At 47.5% G+C, this 23,424-nt stretch overlaps 1 long non-coding RNA gene across 1 annotated transcript in view; it reads left to right on the top strand.

Moving 5' to 3' along the window:
• Positions 1 to 6,828, top strand: part of LOC140216339 (uncharacterized) — a 47,580-nt gene extending 40,752 nt beyond the window's left edge. Inside the window, exon 4 of the long non-coding RNA XR_011892984.1 lies at positions 6,666 to 6,828. This is a non-coding gene — a long non-coding RNA (uncharacterized lncRNA). The remainder of the gene's footprint in view (positions 1 to 6,665) is intronic.
• The last annotated feature ends 16,596 nt before the right edge of the window (positions 6,829 to 23,424 follow it).

The raw sequence follows: 23,424 nt of genomic DNA on the forward strand, positions 1-23,424 counted from the left end.
GTACAGGGTGCTCTTTCTAGGATTTCTGCGATACATCTTGCCAGCAATAAACAACACAGGCAAAACGAATCTACGCACAATACAAAGCCTTCAGGGTCAAGTGCTCCGGATCTGTCTAGGCCTGCCTCAGAGTGCTTCAACAGTGGCTACGATAGCAATCGCTAGAGACCACCTTGTCAAGACCCACATTGAAATTGAAGTACTCAGGACCAATATAAGGCATCTAGCCAGGACTCCTCGTCACCATTTAGCCTCTCTACCAACGGACAGGCCACACACATCTTTCAGCCAAACGATAACTGCATATGATGAATCATTGCCAGCGTGTTTCACTCCGGCTGCGAGACCTTCGATCCCTCCATGGTGCCTCGCTCAGCCAAAAATCAACCTCGCAATACCTGGTATCTCGAAAAAAGCTGATCTGTCATCACCAGCCCTTAGACAGCTCACGCTACTATATTTGTACGAGAACTACCGTGAATCTACGCATATTTACACTGATGGATCTGTCCTTCCAAGCAGCTCCGCGGTGGCAATCGTCATACCAGCGAAAGCTACAACAATTAAATTTAAGATGACCCACGCGACAACATCGACGGCAGCAGAGCTCGCAGCGCTCTTTACTGCCCTTCATCACATTGGTGATGAACCGCCACACAAATGGACAATATTCTGCGATTCGAAGGCGGCACTGCAGTCTCTACTGTCACCTTCACGACGCGGACCGCATGAACAGCTAATATTCCATATTACAGAGACGTAACACCATGAAAGTGATGCAGGCCATGAAATAACCTTCCAGTGGCTTCCAAGTCACTGCGGGATTATCGGCAATGAACGGGCGGATCACGCTGCCCGCTCAGCCCATACTGAGGAGCGCCACGTCCCAATTCCTGTTTCTAGAACTGACGCGGCACGGAAGCTCCGCCTACTTGCTCGGCAGTGCACCGCGTCACAATGGAATGAGCCACATTTAAGAAATATGCGACTGTACTCACTTGATCCAACATTAAGTCTTCGAGCGCCATCACAGCTTCGCCGTAGAGACGCCACGCTTTTATATCGACTTTGGTTGGGCGTTGCCTTTACTAAAGCCTATGCCTTCCGCATAGGGATGACCGACACACCAACCTGTGACCACTGCGGCCAGGAAGAATCAATTGGCCATATTTTGTGCGCCTGCCCGCAGTACAGTCCACAGAGGGCATGCCTTAGCCACGAACTTGACCGACTGGACGACCAACCGCTATCCGAAAAAAGAATTCTACAACATCGAAAGGACCTACCTTCACAGAAGAAGGCCGTGCAAGCGCTTTTGCGCTTCTTGCGATCTACCGGCCTGTGTGAACGACTTTAACTGGAACGCCTTTTGTGTGTGTGTCTCCATGTGTGCGCGTTCCCTTTTTTCTTTATTTTTTTTTCGTTTTCCTCTCTGTCATCTTTCTAACCCCTATCCCCCATCCCCAGTGTAGGATAGCAAACCGGAGACTCATATCTGGTTAACCTCCCTGCCTTTCCTCTTCATTCTCTCTCTCTCTCTCTAGCGCACGACACAGAGGTGGCACAGAATTTTGAACAAAGGTACCAACATAAATATTGTCCTGATATGTGGTCACCGTGACGGTATAGGTACGTACACACATTCGCGTATCACCTCTGTTATTAGATGTGTCCATCACGTAAGACAATGAATGGTTCCCACTTAAGTAGTGGCTCATACCTCCGTAAGCGCGGCCTTCCCATTGCGACAACGGTCGTTATCGAGCCATATCCTGTCACAGACGCTGCAGGCAGAGCCGAAATGACGCTCAAGAAAGTCGCTTTCGTTCTCACCCTTGAACTCGTTCACGTTGACCCCGGCGCTTCGCGCCATTCTCTGACTCATGCTATGCTTCATCAGTTTTCGTGAGTCGCTTACGTTCCGTCTCGCGTCCACGCTCATCAGCCGCCGCATTAGCGTCCGCACGCCGTCGAGGATCACACTCACGTCGATGCTCCCTCCGTTGCTCTTCATACGCGCGCTGTTCTTTTACATTTGCGACGATGCTCGGGTCATCGATGATGATGATAATATTTGCTCGCAGACGCCACGAAACCCGGCATTTGAGCCATATCTAGCTTCGCTGTAAAATAAAAGCTGCAGGACTTCACACGCTCAGATCTTGTTTACTGGAATAGGTTTACTGCACAGTGAAAATACATGTAAGGCCTTGGAGTTTAATGCCGCCATTTTTGCGATGCACGGAACGGCGTCCTGTTCTTCAATGGAAAAGGTATTGATTTTTGTAGACTCCGAAATGCACGCAACCACGCGACCATGTTTAAGATGCTGCGCGATTGGGCACAGAACAGTGTACAATTTGCCCGAGTGCCAAAGCCTGGCAAAAGCGCAGTGGCTAGCGTGTCCACTTTCCAAGACGTGGTGTCCACGCCCCATGCGATAACTCCTATCTGTGTAACCGCAGCGGATCTCAATGGCGATGCTATCGCATGCTGCATGCGCCGGAGGCAAATGTGGAAGCTCGAAACGCATCATGGTCACCATATATTAAACACCATTTATTTTTCATGTTGCAGCCACGTTTTGAGTTCTAATCACGCTGACAGGTGTTGGGGGAATTTCGTTTCCCGGCGAAAATGAAAGTGAGAAGGACGACGTGGGTGACCTGACGACCACTTGACAATGGCGACAATGGCGGCGGTGGCGTAACCGGATGTGCGCACAAAGCAAACCTTACTTTTGAGCAGCTCTAGACTCCTGTAGCAGTAGCGAAAGAAAAGAAAGCAAAAGCGACAACGCGTCATCCGGTGTGTGAGGCCATGCAAAACAGATACGGCATCGTTGTGGAACAGTGCCAAAAGCGAAAAGTCGATTCGGATCTGTTCCGCACAAGCTTGAAACATACGGTAAGGCACGCATGTAGCAGGATGCACGCAGCCTAGCCGCGTTATGTCCACCAGGTTCACGGGGGAAAATCGCCACATTCCTTCGGCGCGGTCGTTACGCTACAGGAGATACGGTGGCGAAGCACGAGGCCACGAAGTCGAGGCGAAAATCCCGCTCCTGACGTGATGCTGGTACCGACCATCGGGAGAGATCAAACGGTAAGAGAACGACATCGTATAATTCTTTACCTTGTCTTCTGCTGTTCTTTCCCCCCTAATATGTTCCTTTTCGTTTCTACCTCTTTCACCTAGCTATTTGGGGAAACCGTCGCGACTTACAAGCAGTCCAACATCCCCTTCGTTGAGCCATATAGATTTGCTGCAAAGTCGCGATAAGCGAGCAAAGATTGTGCCTCTGCTAGCCATAGATAACAAGAAACGAGGAAGTAAACAGTGCCTGCTCACTTAGGTTGGTGCTTTGAGTGCCAACCACGCACAAACACACAGATGAAAGGAAGGAAAGCTTACTTGGTAAACGAAATCGGCCAGCAGTTGATCTACGAGGCCCATAGGGCGACGAAAGTAAAAACTGGAAGGATTCGCCGGACATACAGCACTGGTCTTCCCAAACATAGGAAGGCTCCAATACAGGGCGAGACAACTACAAAGATGTAGACACACGAAACGCGGTTGGAAAGCGTCGACAATTTGGCGGTTACAGGCTGCAAAGCTGTCACAGTGTTTTCCTTGAGAAAGCTAAAATATAATAAAAAATTTAAAGAAAGGGGATAATAAAATAAAGAACGAAGGAACGGACAATCACGATTACTACGTGCCGTTGTTAGAGAATACTTGACGACTGCGAGCGGCAAGAGATGTCTGCCGCTTTTGTACCTTCATTACGAAAACGCATAACACTACTCCCCACATAAGCGTCGATCGAAAATGCAGCTTGTACGTTGTGGCACTGCGTAAAGAGAGAGAGATAGAAAACGAAGTCGCAGTTTCACCCGAAAAGCGAAGCATCAATTGCAATGACAAATTATTGGACAGCTGGCTACACGAAGTAAGGATAGCAGTTTTATCGGCGTTGTAAACTTGTGAACGTAGGCATACTAACTAATTCAACAAGTATGGTGTCACGCGTGCACAGGCAAACATGAACACATCTCACTCGATGACCGCGGAAACTCCCTGTCAAGACGTTGCAGTGAGGAAACGCGGCAGCAGCAGTGAGCGAATTGACCTTCGTGCAGCCGCCCGCACAAACGCGAGGTAAATCGCGAAAGCACAGCGCAGACTCTGTACCCGTCGCGAATGGCTTTCAAGATACAGCGGCCCGACCGGGCACGCGCGGCCGTCCGGGCCACCCGGAGTTGAACGCTTCCGGAGGACGCGCTTCCTCCCCGCTTACCTCCGTCGCGTTCACGAGATTGACCTGCGATCGCCGGCTCACATTCACACGCTTTCACTCGCACATACAACATACGACGCGTGGCGACGATCTTATCGCCCTTGGAGTTTATACAGAACCTCACGGCGACGTCGGTGCCTACGGAACAAATGCGCCCCGAAGTGTCCATATGATTGCTATCACATAAAAACAAGAAAATGTCGCAGATAAACTAGCGCTTGCAACGTGGCTGGATTTAATGATTGTATGCTGTGTACACTAATTTCTGAGGGTACACGCGTATTCCTCCATAAAGCCAGACGAGGATCGAAAAATGTTGGGGAGGTGGGGGCAGGTTAGGTAGGGTATTGGAGGTTGGATATCTGAAGTACGCCGGACCAGCTGTTGCGCTGAATGGCCATTTGCTTCGACCGATATGTTTCCGCGGTTCGTGGCCTAATCATTCCTCTTCGATCCGAGCGCGTGCACATGTACTGTCTTCTTGGACTTTGTCTTTTTCTATGACGTTGTTTTTATACCGGTGCTCCGACGTCCGAGCGGGGCCCTATCTCCTGTCCTAACCGCGTTTAAGCTGCCTCTTGCGCACAGAAGGGCACAAGGATGACGTTGGGTTGTAGTCAATGGATTTGGGAAAGGGTGGATGAGAGCGGTTATACTGTGTACTAGGAGTCGCCGACGCGAGCAGCCTGTCCTCCCCCCACCCCCCTCCCCCGAGCGACGCAAATAGCATATAAACTGCCGTTGAAGTCAGCCATTCTCTCGTGGGGATTAGTGCGGTCGCTCGACTGGCAAATGGATCTCCCGGGTTCCCGCTGTTTGCATCTACAGCCAGCTTTCTGCGGAGGCATTTTATGAGCTCGTCCCATTCCGCCTGTCTCTTTTGCTCTTTGGGCCAGGGTAACGATGTGCTTCTTTTTAGCTTTTATATGCGACTTGTTGGTTTTTGTGACCGAGGACAGTGAAAAACACCGGAGCCTCCCGAGCAAGGCTATTGTAGTGCTTGTCTTTCTAATTCGCTGCCTTCGCGTTTTTTCTCGGGGAGCTTGTGCGGGCTGAAAACTACGACAGCGAACTTGCGGAATGGAGTTATGCTTTTAGACGAATTTAGTCGGATGCTGCAATTTTTTATTCGCGTTAGCAGCGCTGACGCAAAGGCGACACAAGTATGTTATGCAGACAAAACAAAGCGCTGTGCTAAATATGAAATTTACCTGAAACAAGGCAACTAAATACCGGCAATAAGATTAGAGCTGCAAACCTAATTTATGCTGTGCAGTGGCCCACAATTCAAGGTTCAACACCCTCGAATTTCTGGCGCGTATGCGTCAAACGAGGTTGTTTCTCATTCGCTGTAAACAGAAATAATTGTCCGCTACCTTTGGAACGAATCATGACGGATAGGGTAGCTTTGTCACGAGGCCTACCTTTCTGAACACTATTGGCTATGAACAAGAACAGTTATTCGTTATAATCGCACAAGCTTTCCGCTCATCATTTTGACTAAGATACTCGAATTCATTAATTGTGATACCAGCAACAGCTGCGCTAACGTAAATATCGGTATATTTTTCGATGCGGAATGTCTCGATTGTCAATCTGTTAACCAATTGCACGGTCTGACAAATTTGTCGTACCTCGCTTGGCAGAAAGACGCTCTCATTTCAAAGGAATAAAAGCCCCTTTGCAGCACTTGAGAATAGCTTATAGGCACATATAATGCAGTCGCAGTTTCGGGACAAATACAAGGCATAAAAAAAAAGTGATAGAAATATCCTTTCTTGTTCACTTGCCGGGAGAAGTGCATGACGATGGATTAGCGGTGCTCTTTTCGTTATCGGTGCCTTAAGTGTGTTTGAAGGTGCGTCCGCTTGCGAGCTCGCGTTAAAAAAAAAAAAAAAAAAAAAAGAAAAAAAACTCCACATCACAATAGAGCACAGCCGGCGCAAATGACGCTGCATTTCAGTCCGCGCTGTCAGAGCTAGCGTCTCAATTTGGCATGACTCGAAAGGATGCTTCCGGAGTTCCTCGCCTGAGCACGGGCAAATTGAATCAAAGGAAAGCTCCTTGGAAAGCTCCTGGAAAGCTCTTGGAAAGCTCCTGATGCATTTTCCACAGAATTACGTTTGTTCGGAAAATTTTGTTAATATAAAGCTATTCGGGCATGCTTAGAAAGCAAAAGCTGGTGCAGCTATTTACGAATGGAAGTTTCCAGGACTGAAGACTACTTTGATGTGTTTTTTTTTTTCCACGCGTTCTCGATTTTCGGAGGAAGCAGAAAACGAAGAGAACAGGTCTCTCGTGTACATTGTTCTTTTCTTTTGCCTTTAAGTGAACATTTCTTTGTGTCTTCCGTCCTACTTTTCAGGTACTGCCTGCTGCCCAGGAATTATACAACGCTGGATGTGTGCCCATAAGTATGGTGCTCGAATAAACAACTTCTGCCACTTGGTATTTACCCGGTTAGACAAGGACAAGAAGAACCGAGAAGTGAAGCAGCCAGCAGCAAGAAATTTATGAATTCGACACTACACGATACCCGCCGTGCAATGGAATCAAATTGCACTGTAGTTTAAAGTCGCATCGCCGAATACGAACACAATAGTGGCGTTTGCACGAGTGCGACAGGTGGCGCATCGCGTCGCATATCTGGAGCATCGCGTCCATGCGTGTGACCGTATATGCGCTATGAAACCCGAAAGGGATTAATGCGCCAGAAGAGAGTAGATTGGTGCGGGTACAAGTCGACTCACGCGGTACATGTGAACGCTGGCGTATCGCGTCGAGGGAGCATGTAAAATTGAGACAGCTGGCGGTGTGTGCTCTTCTCCACTCGCCATAGCTAGACGCACTCAGGCGCAAACAGGTTAGGGCTTGTTTTGCACAAGGGGGATCTGCAACATGTGAACGGCATCGCACAGTCTAACTGTGATGCGCTAGGAAATGCGATACTCTGCTGCCGCATTCATGTAAACATGGCTACTGACATTGCAAACGACGCTCGAGGTCAATACACCGTGTATTATGAGTCGTTTAAGTGATGTTCAGTGCAAAAGAACGACACGTGTGTCGCATCTCATTATGATAATGAGCAATTATGTCACACACGTATACGGATGCCGCCTCTACATCGAAACACTTGCTGCAATTATTGTGTTACATATGCAGGAACATTGTGCTGGATTAGCGCTATTAGCGTTAAATTTTCGCAAAATTGTTCTGGACTGGAAAACGTTATTATGGTCCTGGAGGATGCGCTTAGCGCGTAGCGGGTGTCTCCCACGTAAGGACCGACAGGGAGTACCTGGCGGGAGGGGGGGCGGAGGGGGGGGGGGGGGCTTCGCGGGCTTGCTGGATGGCCCTATTGCTGGTCGGCGAGTAGTGAACTTCTGAGGGGCTTCTTCCACTTGTCCAAGCTAGATCCGGGAAGAGCATTTCTACACTCCCAGAGCATGTGTGCGAGTGTCACCGTGTCTCCGCATGAGGGGCACGTGTCGGGATAGCTCGACACGATAGCTCTAACACGACGAGATAGGGTTGCCCAAGGACGGCACGGTCGGTAAGCGCGCACTCTGCGTCGTGGGCGATTTCGTTGAGGTTGGGCAAGCGCCCGGCACGTGACCGAGGTTGGTGGGGAACCAGACGAAAGTGTGGTGCTTGAGGGTGCTCAGATCCGTGCTACAGAGGATGCGTAACCCCTCGTCGGAGACGACGCCACGTTCGAAGGCTTTGATGGCCGGTCTGGAGTCGCTGCAGATCACTTCCCGGTTGCCGTCGAGCACGGCCAGGGCTATGGCTTCTTGCTCCGCCACCTCTGGGTCTCGGGTGAGCGCCGTAGTGGAGTTGAGGGTACGCTGCGTGGATAGACCGCGACCGCGGCGAAGGCTCGCTTTTTGCGGTAGGCGGCGGCGTCCACGAACGTGACATCATCCTCTTTCATGTCCATGCGCCGGAGAAGGGCGGTTGCCCGGGCGAGGCGCTTGCCTCTCTTGTGGTCAGGACGTACGTCTCGCGGAATAGAAGGGATCGTGATGCAGTCTCGGATCTCGCGGGGAACAGGCGTCAACTTCGGTAGATCACTGGTAGTCAAAGACAAGAAGCCGAGCTCACACAGTATGTGGCGACCTGCCTTGGTGGTTGGGAGCGGGGTCACCTGCATGCGGTCGCTCCTGAGCCTCGGCGAACTCTTCTAGCGTGTTGCGCACGCCGAAGTCAAGGGGTTTCTATGTAGAAGTGGTGACGGAAGGCCGAGAGTCCGTTTCACTACATTTCGAATGCGGGAATTGAATTTATTGCGTTCAGCGCGTAGCCAATTGTGCATGGCAGCGACGTAGGTAAAGTGGCAGAGGACAAACGCGTGTACGAGACGTAGCAGGTTGTCTTCCTTGAGGCCATGGTGACAGTTAGCCACATTTCGTACGAGTCGTATGGCGTTCTCCTTTTTGGTTGTGAGCTTCTGCACCGTTTGCGTGTTGGTTCCGCGGGACTCGATGATCGTGCCCAGGACCCTGATGGATTCTACCTTGGGGACGGTACGGCCGTCCCTGGTGCGGAGGGTGACGTCGCGCTCGGCCGGCCGTTTCCACCCTCTGGGCATTGCGCCCCGGCCTTTGGGCGACTTGGACAAAATTGTTGCTCGTTGCCTCACTAGAGGCCAAGACGGCGTCCTGATGACCCAGATATGGCGGATGCGGCCACCGTTGTACCGTTGTCACTGAGGAGCGAGCCTATAACGTTGTTCCTGAATCGCGGTACGTCGTTCGTATTTTCCCATGCAAGCGCATCAAAGCACACTAGCTTTTACTTTCATTACCTTAACCCTCTCTCTCTGTCTCTCTCGCTCCGCTTTCCCATATACGCCATGGTTTAACTTGCCATTTACTATCCGCGTCCTCCTCAATCGGCAGCGCATGATACCCGCGAAACGCGTCGACGGATTCGCTGCAGGTTGCGGTCGCGCTAAGTGCGATAAGTAAGGATGAAGCCATCCCCCGTGAATTTCTGCGTCGCTGCTCGTGCCTCTCTATATACGTTTCTGGAGTGAAACAAGCAGCACCTGTCGTATCTGTGAGGCGGCTGAAGATTCGAAGCATGTGGAAGGACAATTTTCTTACGGTGGTGTGCTCGATAGCTTACAAAACCCGATGGAGACATGGTTGTATTAATTTCCCCGAGGCCTCACATGCTTGAGCTATGGCAGCAATGGATCGCGCCGTTCGGCGCGAAGTTTGTTGTTCCCGCTGTTTCTTGCTGACACCTCGGTGTTTGTTGCACTCGACGATGCCTACGCAGGTGAGTGATGAGGTTGGTCACGACGTGACTATGTTTTGCTGCTGCTTGTGCGCCAGCACACGGCTCAAAGGCGTTTGGCAGGGGTTCTGAAATCCATTTGACACTTCTGCCGCTTGCCGCTCTTTGCCTTGTTGCGGGGTGAAGCTGTTAAGGTTTGCAAGCAGTGATTTTGTTGTTGTTTGTTTTTGGCTCGGTAAATTGTCGCACCAGCTGTCAAGCAGTATATGTTCCTTGGTTTATTTTAAGCGTGGCTTCCGGAATGGGGAACTGTTGGTATTTGCTTTGTGCAGAACTCTGGATTATTTTTTAAATGTGGCGTTTTTGCCTAGTCTCGCTTGCAGCGGGCTTAAATCACGTTGTGTTTTATGAAAATGAATACAATGATTACAGAGAGTGATTACAGATTACAATCGCTTTTTTAATAAATTTATTCTTTTCGCATGAGGAAATATTCCATATTCTGGCCACTTGGAAAATGTTATAGAAATGAGGTCGCTCAGGAAGAGAATTTCTGTTAGCTGCTGCGTATGGAATTGCTATTCGATTTTAGCTGAAGAAAAATTCGTGTAATGTTTGTTAAGTTATAAAGCTTGCTACTGCCTGAGCAGACCTACCACGCAGCGTTCTTAAATTGTTTCACAGCTGAGTGCCTTTTTAGTGTGTAGTTTTGCAGTAAGCTTAAATTATCCTTAATATTTTTGTCGACGTAGGAGCGCTATGTTTACGCCGCAAGGACAAGTATTGCCTATAGTATTGCCAATAAAGCGTCGCCACGACACTCATAGAAAAAAAATTACTTTTGGATATGTGGCTCTTTGTTTTCAACCTACACTGCAATAAAATCGTACAATGATCTGAAGAAATAAAATGTGTTTTCCACTATTCACTTTTTCGGCGTCCTATATATATATTTACCCGCTGTGGTTGCTCAGTGGCTATGGGGTTAGGCTGCTGAGCACGAGGTCGCGGGATCGAATCCCGGCCACGGCGGCCGGATTTCGATGGGGGCGAAATGCCAAAACACCGGTGCACTTAAATTTAGGTGCACGTACAAGATCCCCAGGTGGCCGAAGTTTCCGAAGTCCTCCCCTACCGCGTGCCTTATAATCATAAAGTGGCTTTGGCACGTAAAACACCGTATTTTTTTTTATATATATATATTTATTTAATCGTGTCATTTATTGCGCCGACGGGGACGCTGTCGCTCTTATCGTTTCGACTTCCATTCTCTTCGTCTGCTCCAGCCGCTTTCTATGCACTTGCACGTTTTTTTTTTTTTTTTCGTACGCTCTGCTGTCAAGAAATTTATTTCTGTGCCTGCAAACATTCCGGAAATGTCGGAAAAACTAAGGAAAAGTCAAAAGCCGTTTTGCGCGGCTGTGTGGTGTGGAGAGTCCAGGAAGGAACAGCTGGGCGATTTTTTTTTTTTCATTTGCCTCCTAACGAAAGGTAAGCACGCTTTTATTACAACCGTTGTAAAGAAACAAGCACCATGCTTATAAAAACAGCTATAGGACGAAACGAAAGGCTAGCATGGTTGCTTTCTAATGAGTCGTTCTTCGATTTCGCGGCGGTTTTTTCCGCGGTGTTGTAAGTAACTGAAGCTACTTGATGACAGTTGCTCTTGAGCCGATTTTTGCTAGCTGACGCGCAGACGGAAATTTCGCTTCGGTGTATGCTAGAGATGGCTGTTCATATTTTAGAAGAGTGGAAAACTTGTAATTTATATTTACTGATTTATCTAAGTGCATGCTGCACTGACTGGTTACGCTGGAGAGTATTCCGGTGGCCAGATTTTTGCTGTTAAATTGCCACCTTTGAATGAGCTTGACCATGGTAGAAGAGCCCCCCCCCCCCCCTTCCGACCTCCCTCCCCTCCCCCCGAAAAAAAAAATCACTTACGTAGCAGCCAGTACTTGCACTTTGAATTACAACAAGAACTTCGTGTGACCTGCATGACGACCGAGGCAGGTTTCATTTTTCAACCTGTCTGTAGTAGAACGGAATGGTTCAGTCGCCTCTTCGTACTCTATACACTGGTTTCCCTTTTAGGGGTTCTTCAGTCATGACCACGCGGTATTTCGCCAATTCTTCAGATCTGACATACGGCGACATTGCGCTAAATGAGGGTTCCTGGCGGGGCTGACATGGGAGCAGACGTGCTACAACCCTTGCCGCCTCTTCTCGGACCACTTCCTAGAAAGGGACTGCGCTGACCCGGCCAAGATAACTTGTGGTCGGCTGTGCCGACTGTTGAAGTGGAAGAGCGATCCCTGATCGACGAAGGTGAAGAAAAGAAGTTACTAGTGGTAGCGAATATATCCGCATCTGTAGTTCGTTATTTTCGTGCAGAAACCAGTTGACGGGGCAAGGCGCCAGTGCCATGAGCACGGCGAGCGTTTTCCTGTCCACGTCTTCTGCTACGGCGTCGGAAGCCATGTTACGTCACGTAGAGAAATTGGCTCCGAGTGCGCTAAGAAACCGCGTGCTGGTCAGTTTCTGTTTGTCGCTTGATCGTCTGCGGTGCGCGATGTTCCCGATTGCAGGCTAAACTAACAAGCCGAACAGTTTTCGCTGACATTTAGTGAATTCGCGTTCCTAAGAAATCGCTCCGCGCTTTGTGCTACAGCATGCGATACGGCGAAGCCTGTTCTTACCGTGCGCTGCAGTGTTCTCTGTAACTTCAGTTGCCGCTTTGTAGCAGAAATTCTGCCGGCGGAAAAAAATTTAAGATACACGGTTGCCGAGCAGCCTTAAACCGCTGCTGGTTAGTTTTCCTCTTATCGTTATTTTGCAGAAAAATGAAGCCAGGGCAAATAAAACACTCAGCTACATACCCCTTAACAAGATGAACACATCACAGAACACCACGACACGAACACCACGATGGAGCAATGCGAGGCACTGCTGTCCAGCTCGGCCAGTGGCGACCAGCTCAAGCTGATCCAGAGAGCTGAGAAGATGGCAAGAGCCAGCGGAGCCCTGGACTAGGGGCCCCGACTATTAGCGATTCTTCTGATTATTCTTATAATAAAGTTTGTCTATCTATCTATATATTTACAAGATGAACGAAATACTTTCATCGATCAAGAAAACTAGCTCTAAATAGTGATGCCTCGTATTCTCAGCCACATTGAGAAACAAACAATGCTTAACACCTTACGCGAATACGTAGCAGCACTATAAAGCTTGGAACTTAGCTTATGAAATTAATTAAAAAAATTAAAGCCACCGAAGGAAACTCTCCGCCACACTTCGAACCTAGCACCCATTCTATTAAGAACCCTTTTTTTCTGTACTCTAGCTCTCACTCAGACCTACATTACTTCGGCTTTATTTCGCGAGATTTATGAGCCTTAAATATGTTTTTTCTCGTAACTGGACAAGTCAATGGATATGAAGAATTACGGAAGCGAGGAGAAAAGAAAGAGGGCTGGGGGGAAGACATCCACAGGAATAACCTTTGCAGAACGATGTTTGTTCAACAATTCACCCTAAAATGGAGCGAAATGCCTAGGTATGAGAAACTGATTTCATTTTAAGCCTGATTCGCCGAACAGGAAATATGATACACTTCACTCCAAATCGCGCAGTTCCAAAACTACTGAAACTCATTAAAATCTTGCTTTCATCCTTTTGCCTTTTAGGAGCGTATAATTAACACCGCTGGGCTCAGGCACTCTTTTCTTGTCACCGTCCCCGCGCCCTTACAGTTTAATTGAACACAATTTGGAAACTTCATTTGGCTTCAATCTAAGTTTTGTCGACTGAAGCACTCTCTCTCACTTTTTTCTGTATCTTAAGAAGAAAAAAAGAAGGAAACACGACTAACAAGATTGCCCGGCTTTCTCTTATGCCGAGGAGCCTGTCAACTGTGCGTGTACATTAACATTTTTGCTAAATGCAGTGCCAGAAATAAGAGTTTAAATCTTTGTCCAAATCCCGTTAATTAGGACAGCATGCTCCTAGGTTAACTCCAAATTCTTTATTTCTTTACTTCGTGCGTCTTTCCTGCCCGGAAGCTCGTGAAGCAATCGCAATTTGTTTCTGTGTTTCGTGAATATGCACGATAAAAACTGCGTCTTCAATAAGCACACCGAAGTGTTGGCGGTGTTTCCGTGTCCTTTCAATTCTCCATTTTGTAATCTGTGTTTCCATGCCATGAAACCTAAAAATAAAGAAAGAAAAACCAGAAACCTGACTGCCTCGTGTTTTTGTGGCTGAATTCACGAAGCGTTTTGTTAGCAATTGCTGTCTGACTTTGGCTGAAAGGCTTCGCTTATGATTTTTCAAACGTCATGGTTTGCTGGCATCTAACGATTACAAAATATGCGCTGGCGCAAAAAATTTTCATCCTGAACATTTGCCTTGTTCTCCCGCTGTGTTCGAGTGTTAATTAGGCCATGCCTTTTCATTTGTTTTCTTCTTTAGCGAAAGCCTTGCACTCTCTAATTAGCGCCAGTTCCTTTTACATCGGTTATTCACATTTGCGAACCAATTAAGTTCCGCAAACTGAAGTCTACAAAACCAAAAATTTCCTCGTAGAGGAACAACTCATCACAAGCATGATTAACTTTCTGCTAAATTTGCTTATGTTATCGGAATGCAACTGTTTAATGCGGCAATGTTATGGAATATATAGTCAATATTCTTTCACGTTGATTTGTGCCAGGTACTTTTCTTTTTGCTGGCTATTAGCGTTAAAGCTGTTGTGACAGGAAACTTTCGACTTGCCCTATTATTCCGACAAATGAACGTCCAAGTCCTGAGAACGCTAAGAGAAGTACTGGCATACGTCAGAGCACCCTAAATAATTAACAACAGTACTTGTTCTTATTAACCCGAGCCTGACTTCAAAAAGCTTTTTGTTCGCAAGTGTTCTTTGCGATAGGGGGAGAGGGGGGGGGGGGGTGGTACGCCTTCTCTAACGATATGTCCGATATCAGTATTTGTTAGAATTCTCTCTAAGGAAGAATTCTAGTGTACTTTACTGGTACGGTACGTAGTAGCTGAATGCGTTAGGATGCCAAGATGCAGCGGTTGGCTCCGTTCCTGTGATCCCTGCGGCCACCACACGCGAGCTGCCTGCAACGAGCTGCTTGCAGCGTCGCGGTTGCTTGCAGCATCAGGGCTCAGTGCAATGTCATGGCTCGTTGTAATGCAACGCTCGAAGTCTATGAAATGAAGTAAAAAAACCTTAGGATGATTTTGTCCGCTCGCAGGGGCCCCAAAGTGAAAACAATGCCCTCTAAGGTTTGAGTGAAGCCCAATCTTCATCGTTGGTTCTGTAAACATTCGTTTGCTTTTATGACTATAGGGTTGCTGGAACTTATGAGGGGGTTGTAGCAACGCTGGTTAGCGTAGTCTATGTCAGCGCTACCAGTATGTGCCTTTATTTCACCGTCTTAAAGTACTCTGTAGTCGCATACAAAAATATTATAACGGCGTAATCTTATACGTTTTCACCCGTCTATTATAGCGGAACGGCGAAAGCTGAATCCTTTATGGAACTGAAATAAAATGCTTGCTTCACTGCACCTATTTACTGTTAAGTTTCACTTCAGTTGACATTTAAGTTTCATGAATAAAACGGGCTCAGTCGTGAAACGAATTGTACCGCGGACTTTTAAAGAGCGAAATGCTCAGACTCCATACACTTTGTCCATGTCTGTTCCATACCTCATCGCTTCGGTTGATGAAGAGACTCTCCAAGAACAGCAGATGCTACGGAGGTATCAAGTACGATGCCATTTTGAAAACGTCGCATGATGACGACTTTGTTTTCTTGTGTGAGTGGCTAGCGGAGTAACACAATGCCGCTAGGTCCATGTGCCTTGGTTGCAAACTGCTGTCTTTTTAAGTTGTATCCAGCTATAGTATACGTTGTTAGTTTGTAACAACTTGTTTTATTTGAAGCACCGGATATCTAGAATCAATTTCGTCTACACTCTATAGGCGCTTACAACGCAGCACGAAGCGCTCGAAGGCGTGTGGTTATTGGCGAAAGGCTTCGTAAATTCAGCTCCTGCTTTCAGCCCGCAGATACACGTGTTTGACAAATACACTGGCACACGGAGTGCATATCCGCAAATCTCACGGCCTATGGGCGGTGCGGGTGTGCATCAAACGTGGCGGTCGATGGGATGATTGCGAGGCACTCGCAACGCGTGCATACGGGAGTTCTCTGAGCTTTAGTTGTCTTCTGGTCTATGTTATTGCGTAGTCGCGGATGTGAAAAGGTTGCCATAACTGAATGCATTTCGGGAACATGAAACTACCCACATGAAGAACTTAAATGAGCGAAATTCTAAATACTGCAAATGAAGGTGCCGGTCTTGCCAATAGAACACAATCACTGAATGGAACTTGTTTTTGAAAAATCGCGCATACGACTCAGTTAAGCGCAAAACTTTCTCGTAAATACGCATTTATATGTTTTTGCTTACTGTGTAAACTAGTTTGGGTACATAGCTTTCAAATTTGGTATGTTTTGTAGTAAGAGCTACGAAACAAAGAAAGAAAATACGAAGTATAGAGCTTGCGCGTGTGTAAACAAGGAGCGTAATCAAATAGTTGTGTTCTCCACTTTGTGACCGAATAAGAGTGACTGTTAAACATATCTGATTTCTGGCGATGTGCTTTTATTGGCTTTCCCTGATCAGGAAATAGCGGATGAGTCGAACAAGGAGTTGGCCAGCAGCGAACAAACCGGAGGAAGATAAAAATATACTTTTTATTTCAGGAATGTTGGCTCTCTTTGTTATACGTTTGAATGAAGGCATTGAAAAATATAATGGTCAAGGGTGACAAAGCGAGGGCCATCTGCAGTGCAAGCCAGGTAAAAACACGGGGACACAACAGCTACGGGAGAAGGGAAGGTCCTTGATTAAGAAGGCTACTCTCCCGGCATTTGAAACTCCGAATAATGCAACGGATATCTTGAACGGGGACCTGTCGTGATGCATTTGAGTCACACAGCTTCTAGCGACCGCTTGGAGCTTTTTTCTGTCTCACTCGATCATTTACAACTCTTCTCGCACGAAGATTTCTTGCAAACTAATATATGCTTTCTGTAAATATCACCCACTTCTCCTACTTTGCAAATGTATTGCTAGGCGTGCTCCCCCCTCATCTTTCGTTGCCTGAAAACGCAACAGTCAGCCATTGCGCCGAGGCCTATTATCGTGTCTCTGGTTCATGAACAAATCACGTGGCGTCACCACCGTCTGCGAAAGCTGCCGATAGGGTTTATGATACTACGGAAACAAATATAAGAGAGAGCAGCAAGCTTCCATCAAAGAGCGGCTGCACCGCCCCTCCACTGCATCAGTGTGTCCAAAAAAATCTCAGTGCCCTCCCACTCTGTGAAGAAGGATGACCAGCGAAGCTGAGTATGTGGGCCTCTTTATGGCGAATTGAACTCCGCCACGGGTAGGCCAGGCATTTCACTACCTTCGGGATCGGACCACGTATGTGGAGCTCTAGTGCTTAACACCTGCTTCCCCTCCACCGCGGGTCGGCCCGGCATTGCACTATCTCCGGGATCGGCCCACGTATGGGACGTACGGGGAGTTTTTTTGCTTACCACTACGACACGAAAATTTCCTTGGACGGTAGAGGTATACAGCTTCGCTGTAAAAATACGCGCGCACGAGCCGACGCAGACGACCAGCCCAGGTATGCGCGAGATAACAGCTACCATGTCCTGTTTTCAAAAAGCAGTTCACTCGATGAACCAGCTCGTAAGAACCTGTGTTGGCCAAATATGTGGGATGGAATAGATAGAGATGTAATAATTGAAGCGTACGAGGGGTGACTATATTCGGTAACAACTTACGAACTCTTCACAAACTCCGCCCTCTAAACCCCACTGCATGGGCCTTCCGTGCCTGCGCGATCTAAAACATTGTTCACGAGAGGCGCATATGTATCGAAATGAAATTCGCCTGCGTTATGACGCCACGGAGCTGAACTATCGTAATTGGCTGGCACGTCTATGCGGATCCTGTCCGAGCCTCACAGTGGTGCGATTGCCACTGAATTCCTAAAAACCAGTAGCGAAGGCTGCTGGTCAGAGACAAAAAGGGCGCGACAAATTTAAGGACTCTCCTCTAGTACTCTTCGTTTCTCGTCTTTCGTGAGTGATGCGAGCAGAACTACGGATCCTAGTTCCGGCCAAACCTTGATCGACCAGTCGTGGGTAGTAAATTGCAATAAACCAAAGAAATACCTTTGTTATAGCAGCCCAGTTATTGCAAATAAAGATCTGTGTGAATTCAGCCTCCGTGGATGACAAAGTGGATTAAAAATGAATAGGTCATTGCCAACAACCTAATTCGAAACCCGAATTGTCGCCGATCGCTGTCGTGCGTAACGAGTTCCTACCGCTTCCGCATGCAGAAGCCAAAACCGGCTCATTTTTCTTGCCCGTTGTACAACGAAGGCGCGAAATGAAACGACGGACGAAGGAAGACGACCAAAGAAACGACGTCCGTCGTTTTATTTGGCGCCTTCGTTTTAAATATGTATAGCCAACTCGCCCACCAGCACTTGCTCGTTGTACAGGAAGTCTCCTGCCGCTATCATAGCCCGGCTGGCAAATTTACGCTATTGTGCGGAGATAATTAATGTGTCCCCAACAGGGGCAGAACCTACTCTCCGCAGGCCATCAGGAGAAACGAGCGAAAGCGAGCTGGGGCCCTTCAAACGACTCGAAGTAAAACGCTCCTAAACAGTTGCCAGAGTCTAGCACGATGGTGCCGCGCGCAACGAAAGCTGCACCGAGTTCGCTTTGCGTGACCGTTGGCGGTTCTGGCATGCGGCCGAGACCTCGCCAATTAAGCTTCAGGATGAAAACGTTGGAAACGTAGAAATTGATGCTCATGGATCACCGCAGACGACGGCAGTAGTCCTAATGTTACGGATCGGCGACCACTTAGAAAGTCTTGTTGGTTCCGTCGTGTCGCCGGCTGTGCCTGGATGGGGTCGACTCGAACGCACTTAAGGGTGTTTCGAATGAGCAAACGTTGTTCGTAAACGGAGTCACAGGTAAAATTATTTCGCCCTTAATGAACGAGTGAAAGGGAAAACAAAGAAAGGAATGAAGGAAAGAAGAGAGAGGAAAGAAGGAATTAAGGGATGGGTGGACAACTGCGGCAGTAGTGCTCAAAAAATGAAAACAACGGGCTCACAAAACGTACACCAAGACAACATGGGCAAAATAAAACTAGCAGAAACTCGACAACTTGTCTGACACGGCCCACAAGATAGTTGCGGGCCTAATTTGCCGAAATGCCCAGAAGTCCCTCATGCAGAAGCTAACTACTTGCCGACCAACAACGGGCCAAATAGCAAGCCCGCGAAGCGGCCGCCAGGTACTGCCTGTCGCTTCCTACGGTGAACACGCCGGCTACGCGTTAAGCGCGTCCTGCAGGGCCATAATAAAGTTTTCCGGTCCAGTTGTTCTTGCATGGCACCAAGCGGGGGCAGCCATGGCTCATAACCAGTAAATAAAAATAATCCTGAAGAGAAACCTAACCTTCGCATCGCCCGAACCACTACGCTAATGACGACGCGTTATGACATCGCTATTTCACGACATTTATTCGGCAATTGTTGCGGAGTTGAGTTCTAGCTCATAGGACCTGTGCGCTGAAGCTTCCATGATGATGATTGACTATTGACAGAATATTGACATCCCCTTCGAGACGGGGCGGCCACACATAGTCACCTAGAATTGCTTGACCGAATTTTGTTCTACTACGTCTATTTCAGTCTATCATTTTGCCTATTTTACCTCGATCTTGTCCCTGTTCATTAAGACCTCTACCTCTATATTGTGCTTTTAGATATGCCAACAACAACCCAGACTTTATTGGTCTCTTTTCTGCTTTTCTGTGGATAAGTCTTCTGCGCGATAATACCGCAGTATATTGGGCTTCGCCAGGTCATCGTCATCGCCGCTATCACGAACTCGACCCAGAGATGAAAATAAGCTGCTTGCTTCACAGATTACGCTTAGGTGTGGCCTTCACTTCGCGCTACCTGCATCTCATCGGCCGGGTGGGCAGTCCAAATTGTGAGGAATGCAATATTCCTGACACGACAGAACGCCTCTTATGCATCTGCCCGCGATTTGATGTACAGAGAAGGCCGCTGACAGACTTCTTGTGGAAATGTTTTGTTGCACCATCGACTGAAGAGGCTCTATGGGGATTTCACCTGATCTTCGTCATCAGCCTGATAGTCTGAAGGCCGTCAACACATTTTTGCATGAGAGCGGACTGCACAAGCGACATTGAAGAGTCTTGGTCCTTGGAAGTTTTTCACCACCATCTTCGTCCTTATAATCAACGTATTTTCTGTTCTATCTTTCTACACCCATTCCCCTTCGCCCCAAGCCGAGTAACAGATTAGATTCAGGCCGGCTTCTCAGCTTTTCTCTCATAATAAATGTATATCTCTCTAGCAAAAAGATTCTTCTCTGTCTGGGCTAATAGCTGAAAGCTTCTTGATATCATTCGCTTTAGTGAGATCTTTCAATGGCCTTCGTAAATATTGCCCTTTCCTGTTTTCCACGCACTGCCTGTTTCTCCAAAAGCTGCTTGTGCAAAAAAGAACATTGAGCATATTTTGTGAAATCTATGGAGTTGGTCATCAAAGTAAAACAAAAAAAAAATAGTTTTTGTAAATGTTTGACTGCAGGACAAGCAAATGTGTCAGTGCTCTGCCGCTTTGACTCGACAGGGAAGCCATGACAAACCCGCGTCGAACATTCGTCGGCAGCCTGGCAGATAATGAGGTTAATGAACTGTTGATGAATTCAGAATCGGAAGAAACCGAAGATTCTGTGTAGCATGAAATTCCTGATGAAGCACACACAGACAAACGGAAGACGGCCGGGGCTGAGGATCGTAAGGGCAGCCATGGTCATTGCAAGTTTGGCAGGGTCGTCCACCCGGAGCTATAACAGATGAAAAAATTTATGGACCAGTTACAGATGCTGAAAGTAGAGAAAGCGACAACGAAGAATCATTCGTGCTTCTAGGGAGCATGAAATGTCCACTGAACGAACACACTAGAAAGAATAAAAAGACCGGCAGAAGTTGCTGAGCGGTCAGAAAAAAAAGAAGAAAGGGCAACTGGCAGTCAGATGATTAAAGGAATGGTGCTCTTCAATGTATACATTTGTTGTAGCGAGGATATTTAGGCAAATTTTGGTGTTTCATTCCGTGTACTCGCGGTCAACTTTCTGTGGCAATGACGGCAAAGCTACGGGCGCGTGGCTGCTGTACAAGTGTTACGGCGCCAAGTAGTGCGGCAGCGTTTGACCGTGCTTGTGGTTGCCCAGAACAGACACTGAATCGACGCAGCTTACACGTTCGACGGTTTTGCGTTTGCCCAGGCGCGGAAGGAAAAAGCCACGAAATAAGCAAACTTTTACATTCAGTGGCGCGTTTTATCTTGTTTAGCTGTTGCTAATAAGGTAATGTTTTCTCTTTCACAGCTTAATCTATCGTGGATGAAAATACGGGACTCTTTTCAGAAGCGCTCTCACTTGCGTGCGCTTTGCCTCCGTAGCTTTGCCTTCATTGCCACGGAAAGTTGTCCGCGAGTATAGTTCCGTAGATAACAAGAGTCGTTGGCCAGCACATTCGTAGCAGCGGTATAGCAGGCTATACACGTATAAGCTGATCTGCCACACGTGGGTTTTCGTCAGTGACACCAGCGCGCCTGCGTGGAAGGCGACTTCCACCCTCCTCTCCATTCGTCGCCGCAGAGTAAGAGCGCGTCGGAAGAAAACGATGAACGTTCTTTTCGAGCGCTTCACTGCAGCACCTAAACCGCGATCTAAACCTGCAAACGGCCCAGTGCTGTCCCGCTACAACACGTGCGTCTCAAGGAGCTATACATGGCGTTCAAGGATTTTTAAAGCGTAAACCACCTGGGTGGCGTTCGACGGTGAATGCGCTTCACGAGTAGGTTGCGCGAGAGCAAGTGTCATTCTCATCGGCTCCTTTATACAGACCATGAAGATCCCACGATGATCTACCCGCGCGAAAACGGGCGAAGGACCTAACGAAAAGAATTTGCGTTAAAAGGACCGCAGCCTTACGCGACGTTGCAGAATCACAGCCCAATTTCCGGAGAAGTAGTTTTATTCTTTTCGAGTTGCTATGAGAAGAAGTGCAGCTGCAGCTAAACAAAATGAAGCATACTTTTGCAGGTTGTCCACGTATGACACCCATTTGAAACAATACCCGCATATAAACACTTTCGAGCACTTGCTCAACAAACTTTCACCGAAGGCTGTAACTGCATCCTCACACGTTTAAGTCTGCGTGCACATTAGCCGTATTGCCCCCCCCCCCCTCCCCCACTTAACCTACGTGGCTTTAATAGTTCTCTCAGGCGCCCAGTGGCCTAAGTCCATTCTTGAATCCCACACTGCGAAATTTGCCTGCCCAAAACACCGCTCCCTATTTTCTCGAGCTATATGGGAGGTAACTTCGTTTAAACCATGAATATGAAGAAAACCCAGTAGTAAACAGTAATTATTTGGAGATATCATTTTAAGCAAGATACGTTTAAGTTTCAGAAATGCATTACACTTAACAATCACTCCATTGTGGTCAAGTGTATTCATTTCATTTCATTTATTATCACCTTGAAGGCCCGAAGGCATTACACAAGGGGGGGGGGGGGGGGGGGGCAATACAAACACGTGTAAGAGTGGTTTCTTGCAAAACACCGAAAGAAAGAAAAAATAAACACATTGCTGATTTTGTACGACTTTAAACAATCAAAGAAAAAATGAGTGACGCAGTGCTCCTTCGGGACACTGAGAAAGGCCCTGACCAAGAATAGCGCGATAAGGAAGAGACGACAAAAAAATCGCTATACGTGGGCGCAGACTAACAATTGGGAATCTGCTGTCAGAAACACGGTTATATAGCATCGCACAATGACGCGCGGCCGAGAAATCAATCGCCATCGCAGACGGCCTCGCAACGCACCTGTCACCGGACTTGTGAATACAACTCCGGCGATTCCCGGCAATGTTTATTTCTCGTCTCTTGTTTATCGCGATATTCCGCGTCAGTGTGGAAGGCCAACTCGCTGATTATTTAGTACTTCTGAGAAACATAGCCGATAACGGCTGTATAACGCTTTCGAGGACTTCATTTAATAATTTTTTTCCAAGAAAAAAGAGGATACTGTAATTGACCGATGGACTTGAATATTTGCCAAGAAACCACGCACAAAATGTTCTTATTTATTTATTTATTTATTTATTTATTTATTTATTTATTTATTTATTTATTTATCCATTTATTTATTTATTCGGTACCTTGCTAATCGTGAAAACGTCAACGTTCTGGCACGTTGAGTTCTTTCAGGACACTGCGCAAACTTCCGGCGTATTTCCGAGCCGTTTCGCACGAAGAAAGTTGTCAAGAGGACGCGCTTGGTGCTACATGAACGCATTGCCCTCGCGCATCGCCAGACCACCTCAGATGCTGGGTATTATTTATTTTTATGAAGCACCTCTGTGTGCGTTTCCATGTCAGCGCGGCACATACCCATTCTGCTGTGGGAGGAATGGGCGCATAACATGCGGCATAAGCATGCCTTATTGGTTCGAGAATGATGTACGCAAGCCAAGTATAAGTAACTTAAAGAAAGGACGACGTTCAATATCATGCGTTGTTGCATTAAGGGGTCTTCGTGCTCCGCTTGCATTATGAGCTATACAATCTGTGAACAAGTTTTATTCATGATGTGTTGCCTGATTGAGTAGAACGACGACGTCCTTAATGTCACTAAATGGTCGG

This window comes from Dermacentor andersoni, chromosome 3 (assembly GCF_023375885.2).
Source record: "Dermacentor andersoni chromosome 3, qqDerAnde1_hic_scaffold, whole genome shotgun sequence".
Lineage (NCBI taxonomy): Eukaryota > Metazoa > Arthropoda > Arachnida > Ixodida > Ixodidae > Dermacentor > Dermacentor andersoni.